General features: G+C 40.0%; 1 protein-coding gene and 1 long non-coding RNA gene across 7 annotated transcripts in view; one reads left to right on the top strand and one right to left on the bottom strand.

Annotated features, from left to right (window-relative positions):
* The window catches only part of PDZRN4 (PDZ domain containing ring finger 4), a 269511-nt gene that overhangs the window by 133386 nt on the left and 117594 nt on the right, over positions 1-18531 (top strand). The window lies entirely within an intron of this gene.
* Positions 1139-17855, bottom strand: LOC106047754 (uncharacterized). 3 transcript variants are annotated; one of them, XR_001213909.3, is made up of 4 exons: positions 17371-17855; positions 8674-8770; positions 7879-8001; positions 1139-1344 (listed from the first exon to the last, which is right to left on the bottom strand). It is a non-coding gene; the product is annotated as an uncharacterized lncRNA (long non-coding RNA). The 3 variants fall into 3 exon arrangements; XR_007163963.2 differs by lacking the exon at positions 1139-1344 and adding an exon at positions 5537-6075; XR_001213910.3 differs by lacking the exon at positions 1139-1344 and adding an exon at positions 5538-5789.

Raw genomic sequence — 18531 nt, forward strand, 5'->3', positions numbered from 1 at the left:
TTGCAATAAAATTTGAGAGCCGGGCATAAGTAATTATGGCTTATATTTATGTTAAGTCATTGAAAATGCTAATAAAACATATTTGTGGGTTTTCCCTTTAATGAATGTAACAATAAAACGAAATCATTGCACAAGTCCCCCACTAGTTTTAAAAACCTAAAAGAGGATGTTCATTGGTAACTTGATATCAGGCTTGTTTGTTGTGAATTATGGACATTTTTGCGATAAAATTCGGGTTCGTGGAGAAGAAATGGATGTGCAAGCCTGGTTTTATTAGTGTGACTAAATATTGTGGAACTAAAACAAGGAAATTCTTGCATACTGTCACAATTTGGGGCCATATGGATCATAAACTCCTCTATGCATATTTCACTTGCAGACTTCAAATGGCATTATCTCATCACAGAGAGGGGAGCAAGGAATACACTTAACTTAAATTTAGAAATTGTTCTTGTTACTGAATGTCAGATAAAGGTGAAGCTTTTAAATAGGAGTCTCCCTGATTTACTACCTTTAATGTTCACAGGAAGGGATGTGCAAAGCGCATCGTTAGTGTGACAGGGTGAAAGGGGCAACATGTTTCTTCTGTTACAATGGGAAGAGGATGAATCTGGCACAGCTCTGATGTCAGAACCTCCATCACCTTTCTCACAGATGATGTAGATTTTAATTGTACTCTGGGCTGATTCTCATCGCACCAGCTCCTACGTGACATTGAGATAGATGAAGCCATTTGTTGGCATTATCAGAGCCAGCTGTGTGCTTGGCTGCAGCTACAGTAGGCATTATATCTCATGCATAATCCTCTCATTGAGAGAGGATCACAAGCATCTGAACCATATGGCAAATAATTTTATTATGATCAAAAAAAGGACTCTTGAAGCTAGTTAAACAGAAGAGTCCTTGAAATTCAATCAGAAGAGGTTTTTATTTTCATGTAGCATTATCATCTTAAATTAATTTTTAGCTCTGCCATCATCTGTGAAATACAGGAATTTTATTTTTCCCCAAAAGTAAGAAATTAATGTTTTAATTACAAGAAACAGCATGCAGAATTGCTTAGCTTGATTTTTTTTGATGGCTAAAGAGTGCCTTGTAGGTGTTAACGTCTTTTTTGCTAATTACGCACTCGTCTCACTCAGAAGCCCGAATAGGAAGTAGGAAGTGCCTGAAATTAAAAAAGCTGAGAAAGGGGAGAGAATCACTCACATTAAGCTGTGGGAGTGCTGTGCTGATGTCTTAATGCCTTGCTTCCTGAGGGCTGGCAACTTGAGGGCTGCTACCATTTCCCAGGGATGAAAACATGTGGCCGTAGTAACAGCTCATAAGCTGTTGTTCTTTATACTGAAAGAAAAAAAAAAAAAAAGTGTTTAATTAAGACAATCTACACGGATGGGGCAGAAGAAGAGAGGCTTCAGCTCTGTGCAGAATTACAGCTACAGGGCAGCTGGGAAGGGATGTGGGCTCAGAGATAGCAGCAGGTAACATTTTTAGCCTAAGAATGTGGGATAGCCACTCTCATCTGGATGAAGGTACTGCTCCAAGGCCTGCTCCTGGTTCCTTTTGAGTACACAAGGAGAAGTCTCATGGATAGCACTTGGATGTGTCAGCCATCACGCTGCGAGGCAGGCAGCAGCTCAGGACAGGGTTCCGTGACTGCTAGAGCTTGCTTTGCTAACTGGGAGGCAGCGGCTGCTGTTCCAGAGCTACAAAGGCAGAAAGCGATAACACAACATTGCATGGCAAGTGAATGGGCCGCCTGCCTGTGGGGAAAGATGTGTCTGCTGCAGGCCTGGCCCAGGGGACAGCAGCGGGCCCGTGGGACACCTGCTGATAACACACATGGCCTATCAGCAACTTTCATGCCCCAAACTTATGGAACATAAATAAAGGCTCACCAGAGCCAAATGGCAACAGCTGCCTTATCTGGAGAATACCTTTTTTATTCGGTATTTTATTGACAAATAATAAAGCCTGTAATTGGGCTGTGGGAGGAATATAGCCATGTAATTTACAGGTCCTTTAATTTTCTAGTGCTGCATGCCTGAAGCAGCTTCGGGTTGTTATTGCAGTCTCGATAACAGAGTTAAGCCAGGTCCTGGCTGAACTGCTAAAGTACTGTGAAATGTGCATCTTTATTCTTGCATTTAAAAAGTGGTTGTGTGCATCTTGAGGGAAGAAGAGGAGCAAGGGGAGGAATGCCTGTTTCTTCCGCAACAGCGTGGTGATTAGGAAATTGTGACTTCAGGTCTTAAAATGAAAGTCACAACACGCCCCCCTCCCCGGCACAGCATCCACTCTGGAGGCTTCCCCTGCCATCCGCCCATCACTCTCAGCAGGATGCGAAGCAGAGCTGTGCTCGCTGAGCGGGCTAACAGGAAAGGATTGCCTTTGCTGCAGCAGCTGCTGAACTGAGACTTTCTGGATCATGAATGTATGTAAATATGTCCAACTGTTTGCCCTTCACACATCTTTGGCAAGTTTGGAGTAAAAAATATTGCACTGCTCCATTAGTTTGCTTGCCTATTACTGCAGCAGATGCTGTTAAAAGCACTGAGATGTGTTTCTAGGCGAGCCTTCCTGTCTAAAATAGGATAAAGGAATAAAGGCTAGAGCAGCCCCAGATAGCATCTTGAAATGAATATAAAGCAAGCTTTGGCAGCAGGGTACACCATAGTGTCCATTGCAATTGTCAAAGGCACGGGGGTGGGTAGCTCTCCAGTCCATTAAGCAAAGCAGAGAGTGGTTGTGGCCTTTCCCAGCTTCTGCATATTTGTTCCGGCCTGAGCTCTCCCTCCAGCAGAGTAACAGCTATTTTGGAGAGTTTGTATGGGTTTGATTCCTGACTGTATCTGCTGAGTGGCTAAAACGGCTGCATTTGGATGCCATGCTATACTTCACAGGGATTTCACTGGCAATGAAGGTTGCGTATAAATAATGGATGAAGAAGGGTGACAGGACCTGAACACTTGGGGCTTGACAGATTATCTTGTGATGTATTACAATTAGATATGCTTCAGTGTCACTTCATTTATTCAACTAGTAAGGCTGCATAACTCTTAGATCCATTTGGAGGTGGATTTATGAAGAGCCTTAGTCGTGTCCTCTCAAAGTTTGGAAATGATTTTTGAACATCCTTAGCAGCTTTCTAAATCACTTTGCTCTTAACATGTATGTGATATCTTTTTTCTTTTTTAAGCAGTTGGGATTTTATTTACAGACATAATAGATGAGTTTATTTTTTTTTTCAATCTGTGGTTTGCTTACTCTGCTCAAAGCAGATAGTTGCTAGATGAGAGACCACTTTGTCACATAGCTGATCAACAGATCAAACTGGCTGTAGGGAAGGCTTTTTCCAGGTTTGTTTTGCAGGAAGCTGGTAGCTAATAAGCCCCAGCCGCCGCATACTAAATGGTATTACCTAGAATCAGGACATCTAACAAAAGGAAAATAAGATTAACAACAATTTTGTATGCCTTCTTGCTTTTTAAGTAGTTATAATGAAAAAGTCTGGCATGGAAAGAGGCAGAATAAAATGTCATAGGAAATGTGAGAGCTTAGATCTAACTTTCTTACAAATGAAACCTCTCAGACTGTCGGGTTAAAAAAGAAAAGTGATTGTTAGGATCTCTGTAGCTGTGTAGCCTACTTGAGTGCTTTAACACTGTTTTTCTTTCAGATGTGTTTTTTCTGCCATAAATGCAGGTGTAGAACACCTTGCCTCGAATACTTAGGTGTGTCCAGCCATTCCAGGCTGCCTTAGGCAGAACCTTTTCTTCTTTGAAGTCATAATTTACAAAACAAACTATATTTGTCTGCTTTGAGTATTTCCTGGCAAAGGGAGCATGTGGGACAGCAGGTGGCCGCAGAACCCAGCAGAAGCTGCAGTCCTCCAGATAATCAGCAAAGTCTCCCCGCCACTGCCTCCCACCCCAGCACATGCCAGCCAGCAATCATATTACTCCATAGCAACCTCCTCGATCTTCAGATGGGAACTTAACATGATTTGGGGATAAATTACGCTCATAGCAAAGCTGATCGGAGCCAACAAGGTTTCGGAGAATTTGCTCATTCTTGTAAAAGCTGATGATAATTGATGGACGAGCAGCTTGCAGGACCCTGACAGGCTGGTTGCCTGCCCTTTGCACTCTGCCAGTTCAAGCCTTACAAGTGTGAAATAGCCAATTACTGGAATACCTATTGAAAGTAATAGGCCAATGAGCAAATTGCTACTGTGGGACACTGTGGCGGTGTAGGTGGACTGAAGCCAAGATAAAGTTCTGCTCTGAGCAGCTGCTCCCTCCACAGCTTGATAATGCTATTGGATGACCAAGTGATGAGAGGAAGGTATTTCCCCATTCGAACTGCAAGTGTCCTGCCTTGTATTGACTTAAAGTTTATGATGCATGATACCGTCTTGTTACCCAGGTCCTAATTTGCAGAAATAAATCCTCCTTTTAAAAGGTAGTTAAATAGGTAATAGGGATAGTCACAGCCATAGATTTTGTGCAAAAGCATTAAATACAATTTTTGCTTGGAATGAAAAGTCATATAGTGTGCAGAGTGTTAATACTTGCCAGCCATTTGCTATTGACAGAACAATTTATCTTGATAAAGGACAGTGAAAAATTCCAATCTATTCACTGACATCACATTATCAGCAGTAATATATGACTGCATCTAAATATAAGGTTCAGATCTGACACAGCTGAGGGGTTTCTGGTAATTTTCCTGTAAATATATTGTGTACTGGACAATGAAAAAATGTCGCTTTTACCATGTAATTGGATGACCTATTTTTATGTGAGATTTCAAGTTTTACTGTGTTTAATGGGATACACCATAATGTTTCCTTTTTGGGTAACCTGTTTCTTTTTACAAGACTTTAGCAATAAAATGGGTATTACCAGGTTTGACAGAGCAGAAATAGCAGACAAAGAAAGAAGCTTAAATATTAGTCTGATGAAAGAAAGATTCTGTGACCACAGAAACTTGCCACAGGGAAAAAAAATCTATCTGAAAATATTGTCATGAAAATGTCTGCTGTCGGTAGTTAGTTTAATTTAGGTAGTATGTCTCCTTTTTGCCAAGATAGGAATGTTCATTGGTAACTTTTAGGGATTTGCTTCCTAGCTTTCTTAGCAAAAAGATATGATTCATAATTTAGAAGTTGTATTAAAAACTTTATTTAATTCAAAATGTATTAGAAAGAAAGGTGAGAAGTGGCAAGTAGCTTTGGAGGAAGAATTTCAAAAATGGTTAGCAAATTATTTTATACAGTCCATGATTCTGTAATAGGGAAACAACCATTGTGTAAAGGCCAGAAGTGTAAATGAAATAAGTGCCAGTGTCAGTATAATTCATTTTTTTCAGTTGCCAGTGGCTTGTTTGGTGCTGAAAAGAGAAATGACAGATGAGATCGTGCTGTTTGCTTTGAATGTCATATTAACAGTTACCAAGTCCATTTTAGATGGAAAGAATAGAAGGCTGTTTCATATGATATTAAGCGTGAATCAGTCTCAAAAAAAAAAAAAGTATCACTTCAGTTGTGGCAGAGTATAACAAAAATGTATGGGCTAAAAATACAGACCTTATGATCATGATTGTTTTATTACCTTTAAGTACTTTTTTATTCTTGTTGTTTTTGTTTTTACTTCACACTTAAAACTTCAAGGGAAAACTATTATCCAGTTGTATTTTTCACATTGTGTTTTCTTCTGGACATATCTGATTGCAAAACCGCTTAGTATGGCACTCTCCATGAGGAAGAGAGTCTCTCCGTTTATCTCCTGCAAAGACAGTATATATACCTCCATGAAGATTCCCACCAGATTCGTTTTTACTGTCCCAAGGTTTGAAAAAATTAGCAGGCTTTTGCTAGGCAGAGAAAGTTGTAAGTGACTGAAGCAGTAGAAAGACTTGCTAAGGAAGACAACATCTGAATAGTTCATTTCATTTTCAAGGAATAAGAAGGGTGCAGGGGGTTCTATTAAGTTTTCATTTGAGGGCTTCTCCGTGTAGCTCATGGTTTTGTGTAGTTCAGCAGCCTTCTGACAGTTAACCCCACTCTGGTTCCTGAGAAATAGGGAAAATGTTATTTGCTCCATCTTCTTTTCAAGACTTTATTTTGCTTCCCAAATACTTGGCTGCTCTGGGAGGAGAAACAATCTGATACTAAACTGCAAATCATTCGTCCTTCCCCGGTAACTGTGCCTGCTGAATGCTGTTTTATTGAGCAACACTGATATCCCCAAATTAGAGTGATTCTTCTATCATTCCCTGGTTTGTTAACTTCTCTCTGTTGCTTCTCTGAGAAGTTATGAGCAGGAGCAGAGGCATCACGCTTGCCTGACTGCAGATCCAGTTGTGAATAGGGGCTCATACTTGGAAGGTTATCTACCCAAGCATGAGAGTAGGACTTGCTTTCATTGAGGACATATATTCTTCAGAAATTGATGGCGGAGCTCTCAGCAGGAAGAGCTTCCTATTCTCTTCTGTTAAATGGATAGTTTGAGTACTCTGGGGATTTAAGAGGCTTTGCTATATATCCTCCTGCTTCTCCATTTGTTAAAACTGTGTGGCAGTTCAGTGTCAATGACATGACATTCAAGAAAGGAAATAAAGGGTGATCCATGTTAGTAGCCTTGTTCAGTATTAGGGACAGAAAGAAAGGATCTCAGGAATTGTTCCACCTGCTTGAGATCTTTTCTTTTTCCGTTTTCTTTTTCTTTATCTTTTTTTTTTTTGAGGACCATGTAATTTTTTTTATTTTTTTTTTATTTTTTTAGCTTCTTGACACAGGCCAGAAAAATGGGCTGTGTACCCCTTAAACGAATGTCTAGGTATGATAAAGCTGAGGCAGTTACTTTTTTTTCTGGTAAAACTCCGTGTCATCTTCAATGAAATGACTTGTATGTCTGTCAGGGCACAAATTCTGCTATAAATCTGTTTGAAGAAATCATGAAGAACAGGCAACATCCTGCAAACAATCCTGCAGGAAAAAAGGTGAGGAATTCCCTGGGCATTTTTGACCTGAGGAGGACAATGAATCCTAAAACTAGTAGACGTGAATAAATGTGGAATGTCCTGAATTGTGCATTTATGTAGTTATAAGAGCTTGGCCTTTAAAGACTTAATCCTGAAGTAGTACTGGTAGTCCACTGCTGGCTTCCCCCGCCATATTATATTATTTTCTCCTTTCCCTTTCCTGGACTTTTATACATTTCATTCCATTGCAAGTTCATTGCATCTATTCAAAAATCACAGGCAAATTTTCAGTGTATGAAACAAGAGGATATTGGATTGGTTTATTAAAAGGAAGTGAAACTTGCTATGACATGAATGTGCACCTATCATCTGCTAATGGTGTCTAACATGATTTTTTTCAGTCATATCATGTTAGAAATATACACAATTTCCTGTTCTAACTCACCATCACTTCACTTGCAAGGTTCATTTTTAATTGTAAGAAGTCTCACGCATTTCTGTTCATTTGGTTCTTTCAAACACAGTACTTTGAATGTAGCTGCATTTTCTCTCAGTCTTTATTTTACTCATATTTTTAATTTCACTCATTTCTTTTGCATGTTTGCTTGTTTGTTTGCTTTCCTTCATGGTGTTTGGAGCTTTCCCTGGTATAGTACTGCCTGCTTATATACGTCATTAACAGGGAGCTTCATTCCTCTTCTTGATACAAGTAAAAATGTCACTTAAAATAATTATAATAGTATATAATAATATAAAGTCCTATTATATCTACTATAAACATATTTTACTGCTTGTTTTGTTGTATCTTTTTGCCTTTGTGCAGCTCTTTCATTGCTAAGATTTGGTTACATTCAGGCCAGTTTCAAGATACTTTTCAGAGTTGTTTCATACCATTGTCAGAAGTGGAGAAGGTTCCAGCTCCTCCTGCCTCAACACAAGTGGGCTAGGCAGATAATTTCCTCTTATTCCTCCCAGCCTTTATGTCTGCACTTCTTGAATCCTGTGATGAGGCTCCTGTAGATAAGCAAGAATGACAAAATGATTAGGCTTTATGCTGTATATAGAATTAGAGCAGGTGCTCGTCAGCTGTGCCATTGCTGACAGACTGCTATATCTTTGAATAGAAAGTCTGTCTCCACTAACAAATATTTGTTGGTTTTTAATGAAATTAATTGTAAACAGTCACTTGATACAGGATGATATAGCTTCATACTTGTTTGTGTATATATTCAGATATATATCACTCTCTATGTCAGTACTTGGCACCTACCATTGTTTAAGAAGATTGCTCTACTAAGAGGTTTTTTCAATGAAAAAGTAAAACTGATGGAAATTATTTTATTTAATTTTTTTGCTTCAGTTTCACTGTCCCAGTTAAGTAAAGTAGCATTTTCACAAGACTATCTAAATGTGGCAATTAGCTTGGGAAATCTTCTCGCACACACCAAAAGTTTTAATTTGTTAAACATTTCTGGATGAAATAAAGCTGAAGTCTACATTCCATAGCCTGAACCTAAAAGTGGCCTTTTGGGAAAGATAATGCCAACAGCAGCTGACTGTGCCATTAATGGGGTTGACTTGACTGCCTTTAGGACTGAAGTGACCTTTTCAGAAACTTCTAAGCAAGTATGTAAGTGCCTCCTCCAACTCCAACAGTGTGTGCATATATGTTACAGGTACCTTTACCTTTAAAACTTGCTGGAAACTAGCGATCTTGCATATCTTGCCTGAGCAAAAGAAGGAGGTTCAAGAGCTAATATACATATCAGAGGTTTGATTCCTCCTGTAATCAAAGGGAGAAGAGAGGTTCACAGTAAGATTTACACAAGGAGAAGAATTAATCTGTTAAGTGGGTAACCAGACCTTTTCTTTTAACAAAGTCCTTTATTTGGAAGAGCTGGGTGTTATAGATCATTAAAGTACAACAGAAGGTACCAAGTAATAAAGAATTTTAAAAGATTAAAGAAATCCAGTAATTCAGCAGTTTGCACATCAGTTACGAAATAGGGGCAGTAAATGTTGAATAGATAAGTGACATTAAAAGCCCTTTTTATGGTCCAAAGTTAATTTGAATAACATTAATTTGCAGTTGACAAATTGTGTCTTTTTAGCGTTGGTAATCCAACCATTTATTAAACTGTAAAAGCAATGGTAATTAAGTATTACTGCCCAGCGGTGCTACTATAGTTAGTTACAGCAGGGATGAAGTGTGGGACAACTGTCCTTAAAACATCAGAATTCAAATGCTTGCTCTTTTAGGGAGGAAGCCTGGAGATGTATGATGGTGTTCCATGTTTGGTTCCTTTTCTTTTACCTGCTGGATCAGTTTGTGAGGGAGGAAGAGAGGGGCAGGGGCAGATACTCTTGTCTTTTGTCTGCTGCCAAATGGAGCATAACAAAACTGCCATCGCCTGCTGCTTTCCTTCTGCAGACAAAGGGCAAGGGAAGCAGAGAGGCCTCCCTCGTCATCCTACCGTGGGTCTTCGTTCAGCCATCACTCACAGCAGTGATGCGAAACAAACCCCCAAGGGCCACTCATCACTGCCCCTCTGTGTGCTACAGCCCCAGTTGCGCCCATGGTAGACCCAGCCATGGAGGCGCGGTCTCGCCAAGGCCTCCTGTGCTGCGTTTCATATGCAGGTGGTGATGCGAACTCCTACCTGCACTGCCTTTCATGTGTGCCTCCCTTGCTTTCCATTCGTCCCATGCTGCATTTTCTGCAAATTCAGTCAGCCTTGTGAAAATGAAGTATTTCAGGCACAGTCAATGCTTTTAGAGCTGTTGGGGCTGAAGGGAGGAGGAGGTGAAGGGAAGGATGCGCAGACACACGTGAGCCACTGCACCGCATAGCAGCACATGTTGTCTGAGCTGGCAACAGTGCTAATGTGTCTTTTTCTCACCAAAATGTCTGGCTTTCCTATTGTGCTTCTTCACAGTCACAGAAGCACAGAATGGCTGAGGCTGGAAGGGCCCTCTGGAGGCTACCTGGTCCAACTCCCTGCTCAAGCAGGGCCACCTAGGGCAGGTTGCCTAGGGCCATGTGATGAGCGATGAGCATCTTGCTGGGTGTCAGCATTCCAAAGGACCTTCAGATCTTGGTGTGGCTGAACACACAGGGAGTCCTATGCCCCTGCATTTCCCTCTGTACCCCCTGCATGCGCTGCGTCCACTGCTTTGGCTAGGGGGAACAAATATTTGTTTCATGGTAAACAAGCATACCAGTGGGAACAACCACCTCCTGTTTATTTACGAGGCGTCTTTGTCACTGAGCTGCTTCATTTGACCCCAAGTGTGATTCCTAGATAGAAATAAGAAGTCTGATGTCAACCTGGGTAGTAAAGTAACTTTCACAACCCGGCATTTATGTCTTCTCCTAATAATTACCCATGGGCTTCATGTGCAGTTTAAAGTGTCAGGGATCAGTATTGTAATTTCCATCCCTTTCATGCTAGTACAGAAGCCCCTGTCTCTCATTAAAATTCACTGCTTGTCTGCTACATATTTCTTGCACCTCCACCTGTTATGTCACCCAGACTTCTGATAGAAACTTATTTGGATAATGTCTGCAAGCAAAGAATTTTCCCCGAAAAGGTTGAAGATGGAGACACTCTGTCAGGACCTGACAGGTGTAAATTTCTTAATGTATGAGGAGTATATGAAAATACAAATCATCACTGAGAGCCAGCCTGAAGCAGACTGAAAAGCTGTCATAAGCAGTTTTCAAAAAGTATGAGTTATTTGGTTCTCTTCCAGGAGGAACAACTCCACAGGCATAAATTTGTGAATGGTACTTGACAATCTTAACAAGTCTTTCTCTCCCAGAGCTGTGCGTGTGACAGACGTGATAGGGACGGCGTGCTCTGCTCTGTTCTCCAGCAGTGAAGGAGCTGACATGATAATCAGGGGGATGGATCCTGCCTTAGCGAACTTGAGGCATGCCTCCACTGAAACAAATTTCAAGGAACTGATTAATCTGACAGAGCGGCCACGTTCGAGCTGATTATTTGCCAAAAGACGTTTTATAGATCCACTTCATTTCCATTTACTGAGAGCAATGATAGGAAAGGAAATAGCAGATTCTTTGTGGCAGGCACCTTGGCTATTTTGTATGCTCCTAGGTTTGTGCGTCTTTACTTTGGGCATGCTGAAAGATCATTGCTAACTGGATGGGCCTATTCACTGGTGTATGGAAATGGACTTTAAGAAGGGTTGTGCTTGATTGGCAAATCAGTTCTAATTGAATAAATGTCAAGGTCAAAACAAACAAGTGATGAAGATGAGAAAGCCCTGGAGTGGTATCTGCTTCAAATCATATTAAAGGCTCTTCAGTAGCAAAGTGCTTCAGGGGGACTATGCAAAATTAAAGAGCAATGGAGTTGCTGCACAGTTTAAAACCAGAAATATCTGTGTCTGTTCCCGCAACTGAAACTGAGCGCTGGTGCTTAGGAAATGTTCTGACTGAGATGGCAAAATTCTTTGCTCTTTGTACATGAGTGGGCTATAGCACATGAGGTGGCAGGTTTCTGATAGGTATGAGGACAAATGGCACACCTTTGCTCTGGGGACCACAGTGGAGTGCCACAGTGGCAGTCTCAAATCTCAGGGAGCTGGGTATGATTGAATGCTGAGCATCCTACTGTGGTAGTTTGGGGCATATATTCAATAAGGGAAGCTTGTTACAGCATTTTACATAAACATGATCCTGAATCCTAGAAGGATCCTTTATAACAACCTGTGTTGTTTCTTTTCTTCCTTTTTTTTTTTTCCATCAGCATGAAACTTGCACGTTAATAGACTACAAATCTAAACATTTTTCTGATTCTCTTACCTCTTCATTAATTTGCACTGGTGATCGTGGCTCCCATGTAAACTAGAACCATGGTGAATATAAAAATGTATGATGCGGAGGCCAGCAAACTCCCTTTGTCAATACAACTTGCTTTAAATTAGGTATCATGAGCCACAGTCTGTCAATAAGTGCATTGTGTGTATTTTTCAATGTCAAGTCTAAATATTATAAAATATCAATATAGCAGCTGCCTTAAATCATTGCAGAGAGGGGATGAGCAAACACTGTTTATTTTAGGTAGAATATAAATTTGTGGTTTAAAGTAGTATTGGAATATTGTCTACTGATTTACTACTGTATTTCTTTAAGCAACTAATTATTATGGTCTGGCTTCAAAGACATTTATGCACTTAGAGTTATGTTTAAAGTCGAGGAGGAACTGGTCAAGAACTTATGAAAGTTAGGGTATGTTTCTGAACCTTTACCTAAAATTCTTGCAAAAAATAGCTTTCTGGTATACAAAGGGAGATTTTTTTATCATGCTGCTATTCTCCAAGTTTCCATGTTTTGTTGTCGTTGTTAGATTATTAATATAAAAAAATTATTCTGGAGGAGATCGTCTACTTAAATTCATGATGCCAATATCAAACTGTGTAAGAATGAGATGTCCACTAAGAGATGTCTCATTAGCAGCTCATGTTAATAACAATAATAAGTCTTGGGGACTTTTGTGTAATTTTGTTGCAGTACTGGCAAATATGTGAAGGGGTGCATCTGCTTCATGTGAATGAAGTCAGTCATAAATCTAGGTTCTTGAGATGATGTGATGATCAATTCAACCTTGACTTCTTTGGTTTTTATTTATTTTTATTTTTTAAAGCTGGTTAATCATTTGGGTACCTTTGTTCATGTGAGAAAATGAGATGAGTTTTCAGGTATCCAATGGTCTAGCTTTAGGTTTCTATTTGATATTATTTTTATCTTTACACAAAATGTTGAAAATGAAATGTCATCTTTCAATTTCTGTATTACTGTTAAGACTAGGTAAGGTGCCACAGAAACAGAAGTCAGTTATTAGAAAAATACTCCACATCTTCTGATGTTAAAGCATTGAATACTTCTAAATTATTGCTGATTATTACTGAGCAATGCAAACACCTACACATTTGTATGATTACCTAGAATGTACAAAAAAAACTTACGTAGCTGACATATTTTAAGGTATTTTTGCCACGTGCACTGCACTGTTCTGGTGTACTAAATGCAAACTGCATTGGGGTGCCTCCTGAACCACCTGGGTGGCTCCTTACTGCTTGCATGGGAGTGGTAGAATTTGGTGGTGTTGTGCTGCATTTGCCATTGCATGTGGTAACGAGTTGAGGTTCAAAAACATGCCTGATGACAGGTATAAATTTCATTTTGAAAATCTGCATGGCAGCACTTTTGTGCAACACTGCAGCATGGTGAAAGTTGCTCATGTGCATAACAGTTTTTGTGAGAAAGATTTGTCATTGCTTGGTCAGAGTCTACTTCTTGCAAACATGACGTGGAGAGAAGGTGGCCAAGTATTAATAGTTTAGGTATTATTATTATTTAGAGGAGGTTCTATTTTCCAAGCTACCTGTAAGGTGTTCCTATTTTGTTCCTGTTTTCAGATATTTTCACGCCTAATTTGGTCACAAAGGCAAATTCTGTTTGTTTATCAAATGTGTGAAAATGACTGCTGATCCTACTGTATCTTTTGAAGGTAATTTCTACCACTGTAACAAGCCAGAATCAAAGTGACTAATCAGTTGTAAGCCAGTACTCATTAACTTGCACTAAATTATTTTCATTTGGCATATAAAATAGCCACTTTTCCACCCTTAATTAGAATTTGGTCTAATAGGATTGACAAGTCAAGCTAGGGGGAAAATGCCCTACTTAATTGCTTTTAGAACAGAGTAATTTTTTGTTAACAGCAGATTGAATTTGCTATTTGTGTTATAAGAAAAATCTGCCTGGTGAGCAAATGTATTCTTCTTGTTTTCCAAGCTTACCGAGATTGCCCATAGCAAAATAAGTTTGACTAGTGTTATCAAGTGTGTTTATACAGTATTGTACTGTACTACAACTGTATTTTCTATTTACTATTTTTCTATTTTCTATTATTTTCTTTGACGTTCTTCAAACTGTTACTCCTAAAAAGTTCATCAAGCAGGGCTAGTTAGTGTGTCTCTGCAAGCCAGCTCCAGTGATGTATTAACTCCAGAACTCTGGTTCATGCTTGCTTTGGCCCGTGAATGGCTGGACCCAGAAGTGCTCATCAAGACATGAACAGCATAATCCCTGCTACATGAACCCAAAGGGCAAATATCACAGAGTTTATAAATATTTGGAAGGGTTTTTTTTGTTGTCAGTCAATACCCTGCTGAGCAGCTTGTTGCAGTTCTGTTTATTCTTAGCTAAAAATACTGGAGTTGATCCCCTGCTCTCTAGGACAATGACTGTGATGTGCCAACAGTGACTGTGGTTAGGGCTAGTAGTTAGGTTGTTTCATTTTATTAACTTTTTGTTGTATTCTCTTAGACAATTTTTATAGCAATAAAAGTAGTCAATAAAGTAATGTCTGTTTCCCTGGAGATACCACAAATATGAAATTTGTTTATATAGAGTCTTCACAGATTTTGCTCTTCTTTTCCAAACATTTTCTATCTTCTTTATCCACAGTTTGAGTGGTTTCTTTTAAGTAACAGTGTATAAGAACAGCATGAAGAAACAAAACAAAGCTCCCCCCACCAAATTTTGGTCTTGTCAACTCTGTGGAGCCTTGCTTCCACCTTGAAGTCTTTCATATTATTTTTTTTGTCACAATATGAGAATTCATATGAAATAAGAAGTTCTTAAAAAAAAAAAAAAGATTTAAGGAATAGTTGGTGGAAGTGTTTATGGTAATGTGGAGAGGTCTTATTTTGTCTCTAGAGCATGTTCAGTAAAGCCAGTGATAGCTTGTGTTTCCCGCTGCTACTCATCACTCTACATCAGTCCTAAAGCAGGCAAAGATCTTTTGATTCTCAGTCAGGAGAAAGAAACCAGACCGTGTGTCTGCTTTGTCCTTGGCCTCTTTGCTGATACTGCCAACAAGATTACTGAGGTGGTGTGATTTTAATGATGCAAACACCTGCCCAGTAGGAACCAGACTGAGACTACCAGCTTGTTTCATATAGGCCATTGAACAGCTGTCTCATCATAATAGGGTTTGGTCATGACCAACTGGGGTTGAATTCAAACCTGTGACCTACAGGTGAAGGGCTTTGTAGCCATTACCTGTCTCTTCAACCATCAAGCCATTTAAATACCTTCAGAAGGTACATGTCTTGAAAATTTGGTTTGGAAGAGAGAGAAATGGGGAAGATTTTGCCCCTACAAAAATCGTCACCTTTCCTCTCAATTAAAAAAATCCATAGATTTGATACTGGATTTGTACTTGCATGAGAAATTTGAGAAAAGGTAGGTGATATCAATGATGTCTGTGGGCCAGACAGGTACTCACAGTTCTGTTGCAGTAGTACTTGGAGGTTATGTGATATTATACCATTAGATACATCCTTTTCAGCTTGATCTTCACATATTTGAATTTGTCTCAGTGTAAAAAGAAGAGTGTATTGACACAGTGTCTTTGTTTCACATATATCCTGAATCTGCAGTTTTGTAGCAGCTTTCCAGTCCCTATTGTGCATTTAACTTAGATTTGACAGAAACCATAGAATGGTTTTGTAATGGATATTATCTGTGCTCTTGGTCCCTGAAAAGCCTTTTGGATGGGCTAATATCAGCAAAATTTTAGTGGGTAGTCAGGGAATTATATAGAAAACATGTAATTGGACTTCATGAGAAACTGTTGACTAATACCCTTCTGACGATACCTTGGTATCGTCTATGGCTGAGTAATCTGTGTAAAGTGATTTGCATCACAGCCGAGTTAGCGTCAAGGGTATACTTTGGACAGAAGGCACACTTTAGAAATTAGGATCTCCATTTTTTTTTTCCATGTGAAAATACACTACATATGCTCCCTGTTTTTCTCAGGGACTATCACACAGCCCTAAAACATTTACAGCTTTTGCTTATGCTAGAAGGAGGGGATGAGAGAAGAGGAAATATGACAGTGGGGGCTGGTGGCAGCACGAAGCTGCAGCTCTCCATGTGCTTTCAGTGCCTGGTTTGTTGCTTCATGTGGTACAGCCTAGATGAGGCTCATTGAGAGCTAGCTGTAATTGAAGCTGTCCAATAAAAGTGCTGTTAGGAGCAGATGTGGCTGTACCAGGAATATATTTTTTAATGAACTTAAAAATATGTTAAGACTTAAAATATTTCTGGCCAGAAACAAGATTCTTGGCACAGACTGAGCATTTAAGCTTCATCCCAGAAATTTATCTCAGTTTTCTCACTCCATTCTTAGTCCTCAATCTCTCCTGAGGATCTGGTCATTACTTGCCCTCATTAGTACCACTTGTTTTAAAAAGCTTTATTTGATGTCCTTTTCCATCTCAAAATAAAACCTATATTTAAGGATAGATTTTTATTGGAGAGTGGAGGAAAAAAAGTCTCACTTGTTAAAGAATATCAGGGAATATTTGGCATGCTTTTAAACTTCTATTTTAATAATGGAGCCTTCTTTAGCTTTCCTAGGTATAGTTTTCTGCCTTCAGTTGTGATAACTGGATGCCTGTCAAAAACACAGCTACATTTCAGTAACCTTCTTCCCACCCACGTATTTGTATGAGAGGCGGCACGGGTGTGTGGTGCAGAGCAGTTACCAGCCTGGGCACCAAAACCCAGGTGAAATAGCTACAGCTTTGTGGTAGCTCACTGCAGAGCTTCTCAGTCTGTTCTTCCTAGTAAATGCTTCTCTTGTAATTAAGTTTCTGAAAACCTGACCAGTGAATTAAACCATGGGTGAGTTGGTTAAAGTGAAAGAACCTCTCATTACCCCTGGATTCACTTATAATTCTATTTCTGATAGAAGTAGCTTTCCTTGGCAGTCAGAAACTCAAAAAAGAGATGTTTTCTAGAATGATCAGAGCAGTTGGACAAACGTGACAGTGCTTGGAAAAGGTCAGTAGGGGAATTTTATTGTAGGCTATTCAAGCTGTGTCCTTCCAGCAGAAAGAGGGCTTACAAAAAGCAAAAATCATGACTTGAAGGTGAAGAACTGTAAATGAAAGAAAGCTTAAGCAGGTATGCCAGAGGTGTAACTCTTTCCTGTGCTTTGCTTTTTGTTTGATCTGAGCCTTTGCAACATCCCTGCCATGTGGTTTTGATGTGGAGTTGCAGTTCTGCACCCAGGGAGCATTGCTCACGGATTGTCCCCCAGGCAGGGGGATGCTGTGGGGCAGGGGCAGGGGAGATGCTGTGGGGTAAGAGGGAGGGAGGCGTAGCCATGCCTTGGACTATGAAGCTGGCCCTGAATGAAGATAGAAAAAAAAAAAAAAAAAAGCATTTGATAGAAAAACCTAATTTGTTGTGATAAAAAAAAAAAAAAAAGAGAGAGAAATGAGAAGTTCACCATGTCCCTACAGCAGAAGTGGCACATGAGTAAGAAGTGACCCAACCTTTAGCAGTGCAAAGCGATGGCTGATTTGGGAGAGGGGTTCCTCCTCAGCTTAATCAGCGGCGCGTCCTGATGCAGACCTTGAGTTACCCGAGGATTCACGCTGCCAGACCTATAGATTTATCTTACGGGGATCAACACGGTCTGGGGCAGGGCACTGTCCTGCAGAGCTGCTGGCACCTGCTCTGGAGCACCCAGCCCTTCGCCTTGCAGCTTCCTCCGCTTTCCACGGGCATGTGGTAGGAAGCGAGGAGCGATTTTGTAGCTGAATTCCGAGCAAAGGCTTCTTTGTCATAAGCGCTGTCAAACAGCCTCGTTGCCACGGCAACCCCGGCTAGATAACCCATTTGGGAAAATACTTGTAGGACCTAACACTCTATCATCTGTCATTCAATAATTTCATGTTCATAATAACTAGGAAATCAATGGCCATCCTCCGAGACAGTTTGTTGAGGGGGTACGCGTGCCGCTGGCAGCGCAGCCCACGGTCGCCTCGGCTTGCGGGGATGCTTGTGGCTGTCACGAGCGCGGGGCGCTGCTGGCTTCTTCCGATGGTTGGCTCAAAAGTTGAGGAGAGGCTGAGGTTTGCCATCTAATTAACCTGTGCAGTGGACACACGTGAGAGAGAAAAGCTTATAAAGCAGTTATTACAATATGAGGAAACAAAGGTTTAGGTAGAATTAGCATTTCACATCTTAAAATACCGAGAGAAACTACGTGCTCAAGTTATCGCATGGCCAGCATGAGCAAATTCAGTAACTTAAAGGCATTTTTTTCTTATCTTGGCTTTCTAATTAAACCGCTTATCATCATAAAGGCTGTGTTACCTGCATGTTATGTATTGAATATAAAGCAATCGTGGAACAGTAATTAAAATTCTTAAACATGCACCCGTTGACTTTACATACAATTAGTTTACTGCAGTGTGTCACTTATTAATAGTGCAAGTTTTCAAAATTGAGCCCCCATTTGGCTACACATGGAGAGCTGTATTTAGTAATTACTTAGGCAATGTTTATCTGTTTTGAAAACAAAATGCATGAATATAATATCTCTAGAAAATAATACTAAAAATAAAAAACATGTTAAATTGAGGCTTCAGGAGAGGGAGGGAGTCCTTGCTGGTCGGGGTATCACAGAAATGAAGAAAAGGTAATTCTTA

The sequence above is a fragment of the Anser cygnoides genome, chromosome 1, assembly GCF_040182565.1.
Source record: "Anser cygnoides isolate HZ-2024a breed goose chromosome 1, Taihu_goose_T2T_genome, whole genome shotgun sequence".
NCBI lineage: Eukaryota > Metazoa > Chordata > Aves > Anseriformes > Anatidae > Anser > Anser cygnoides.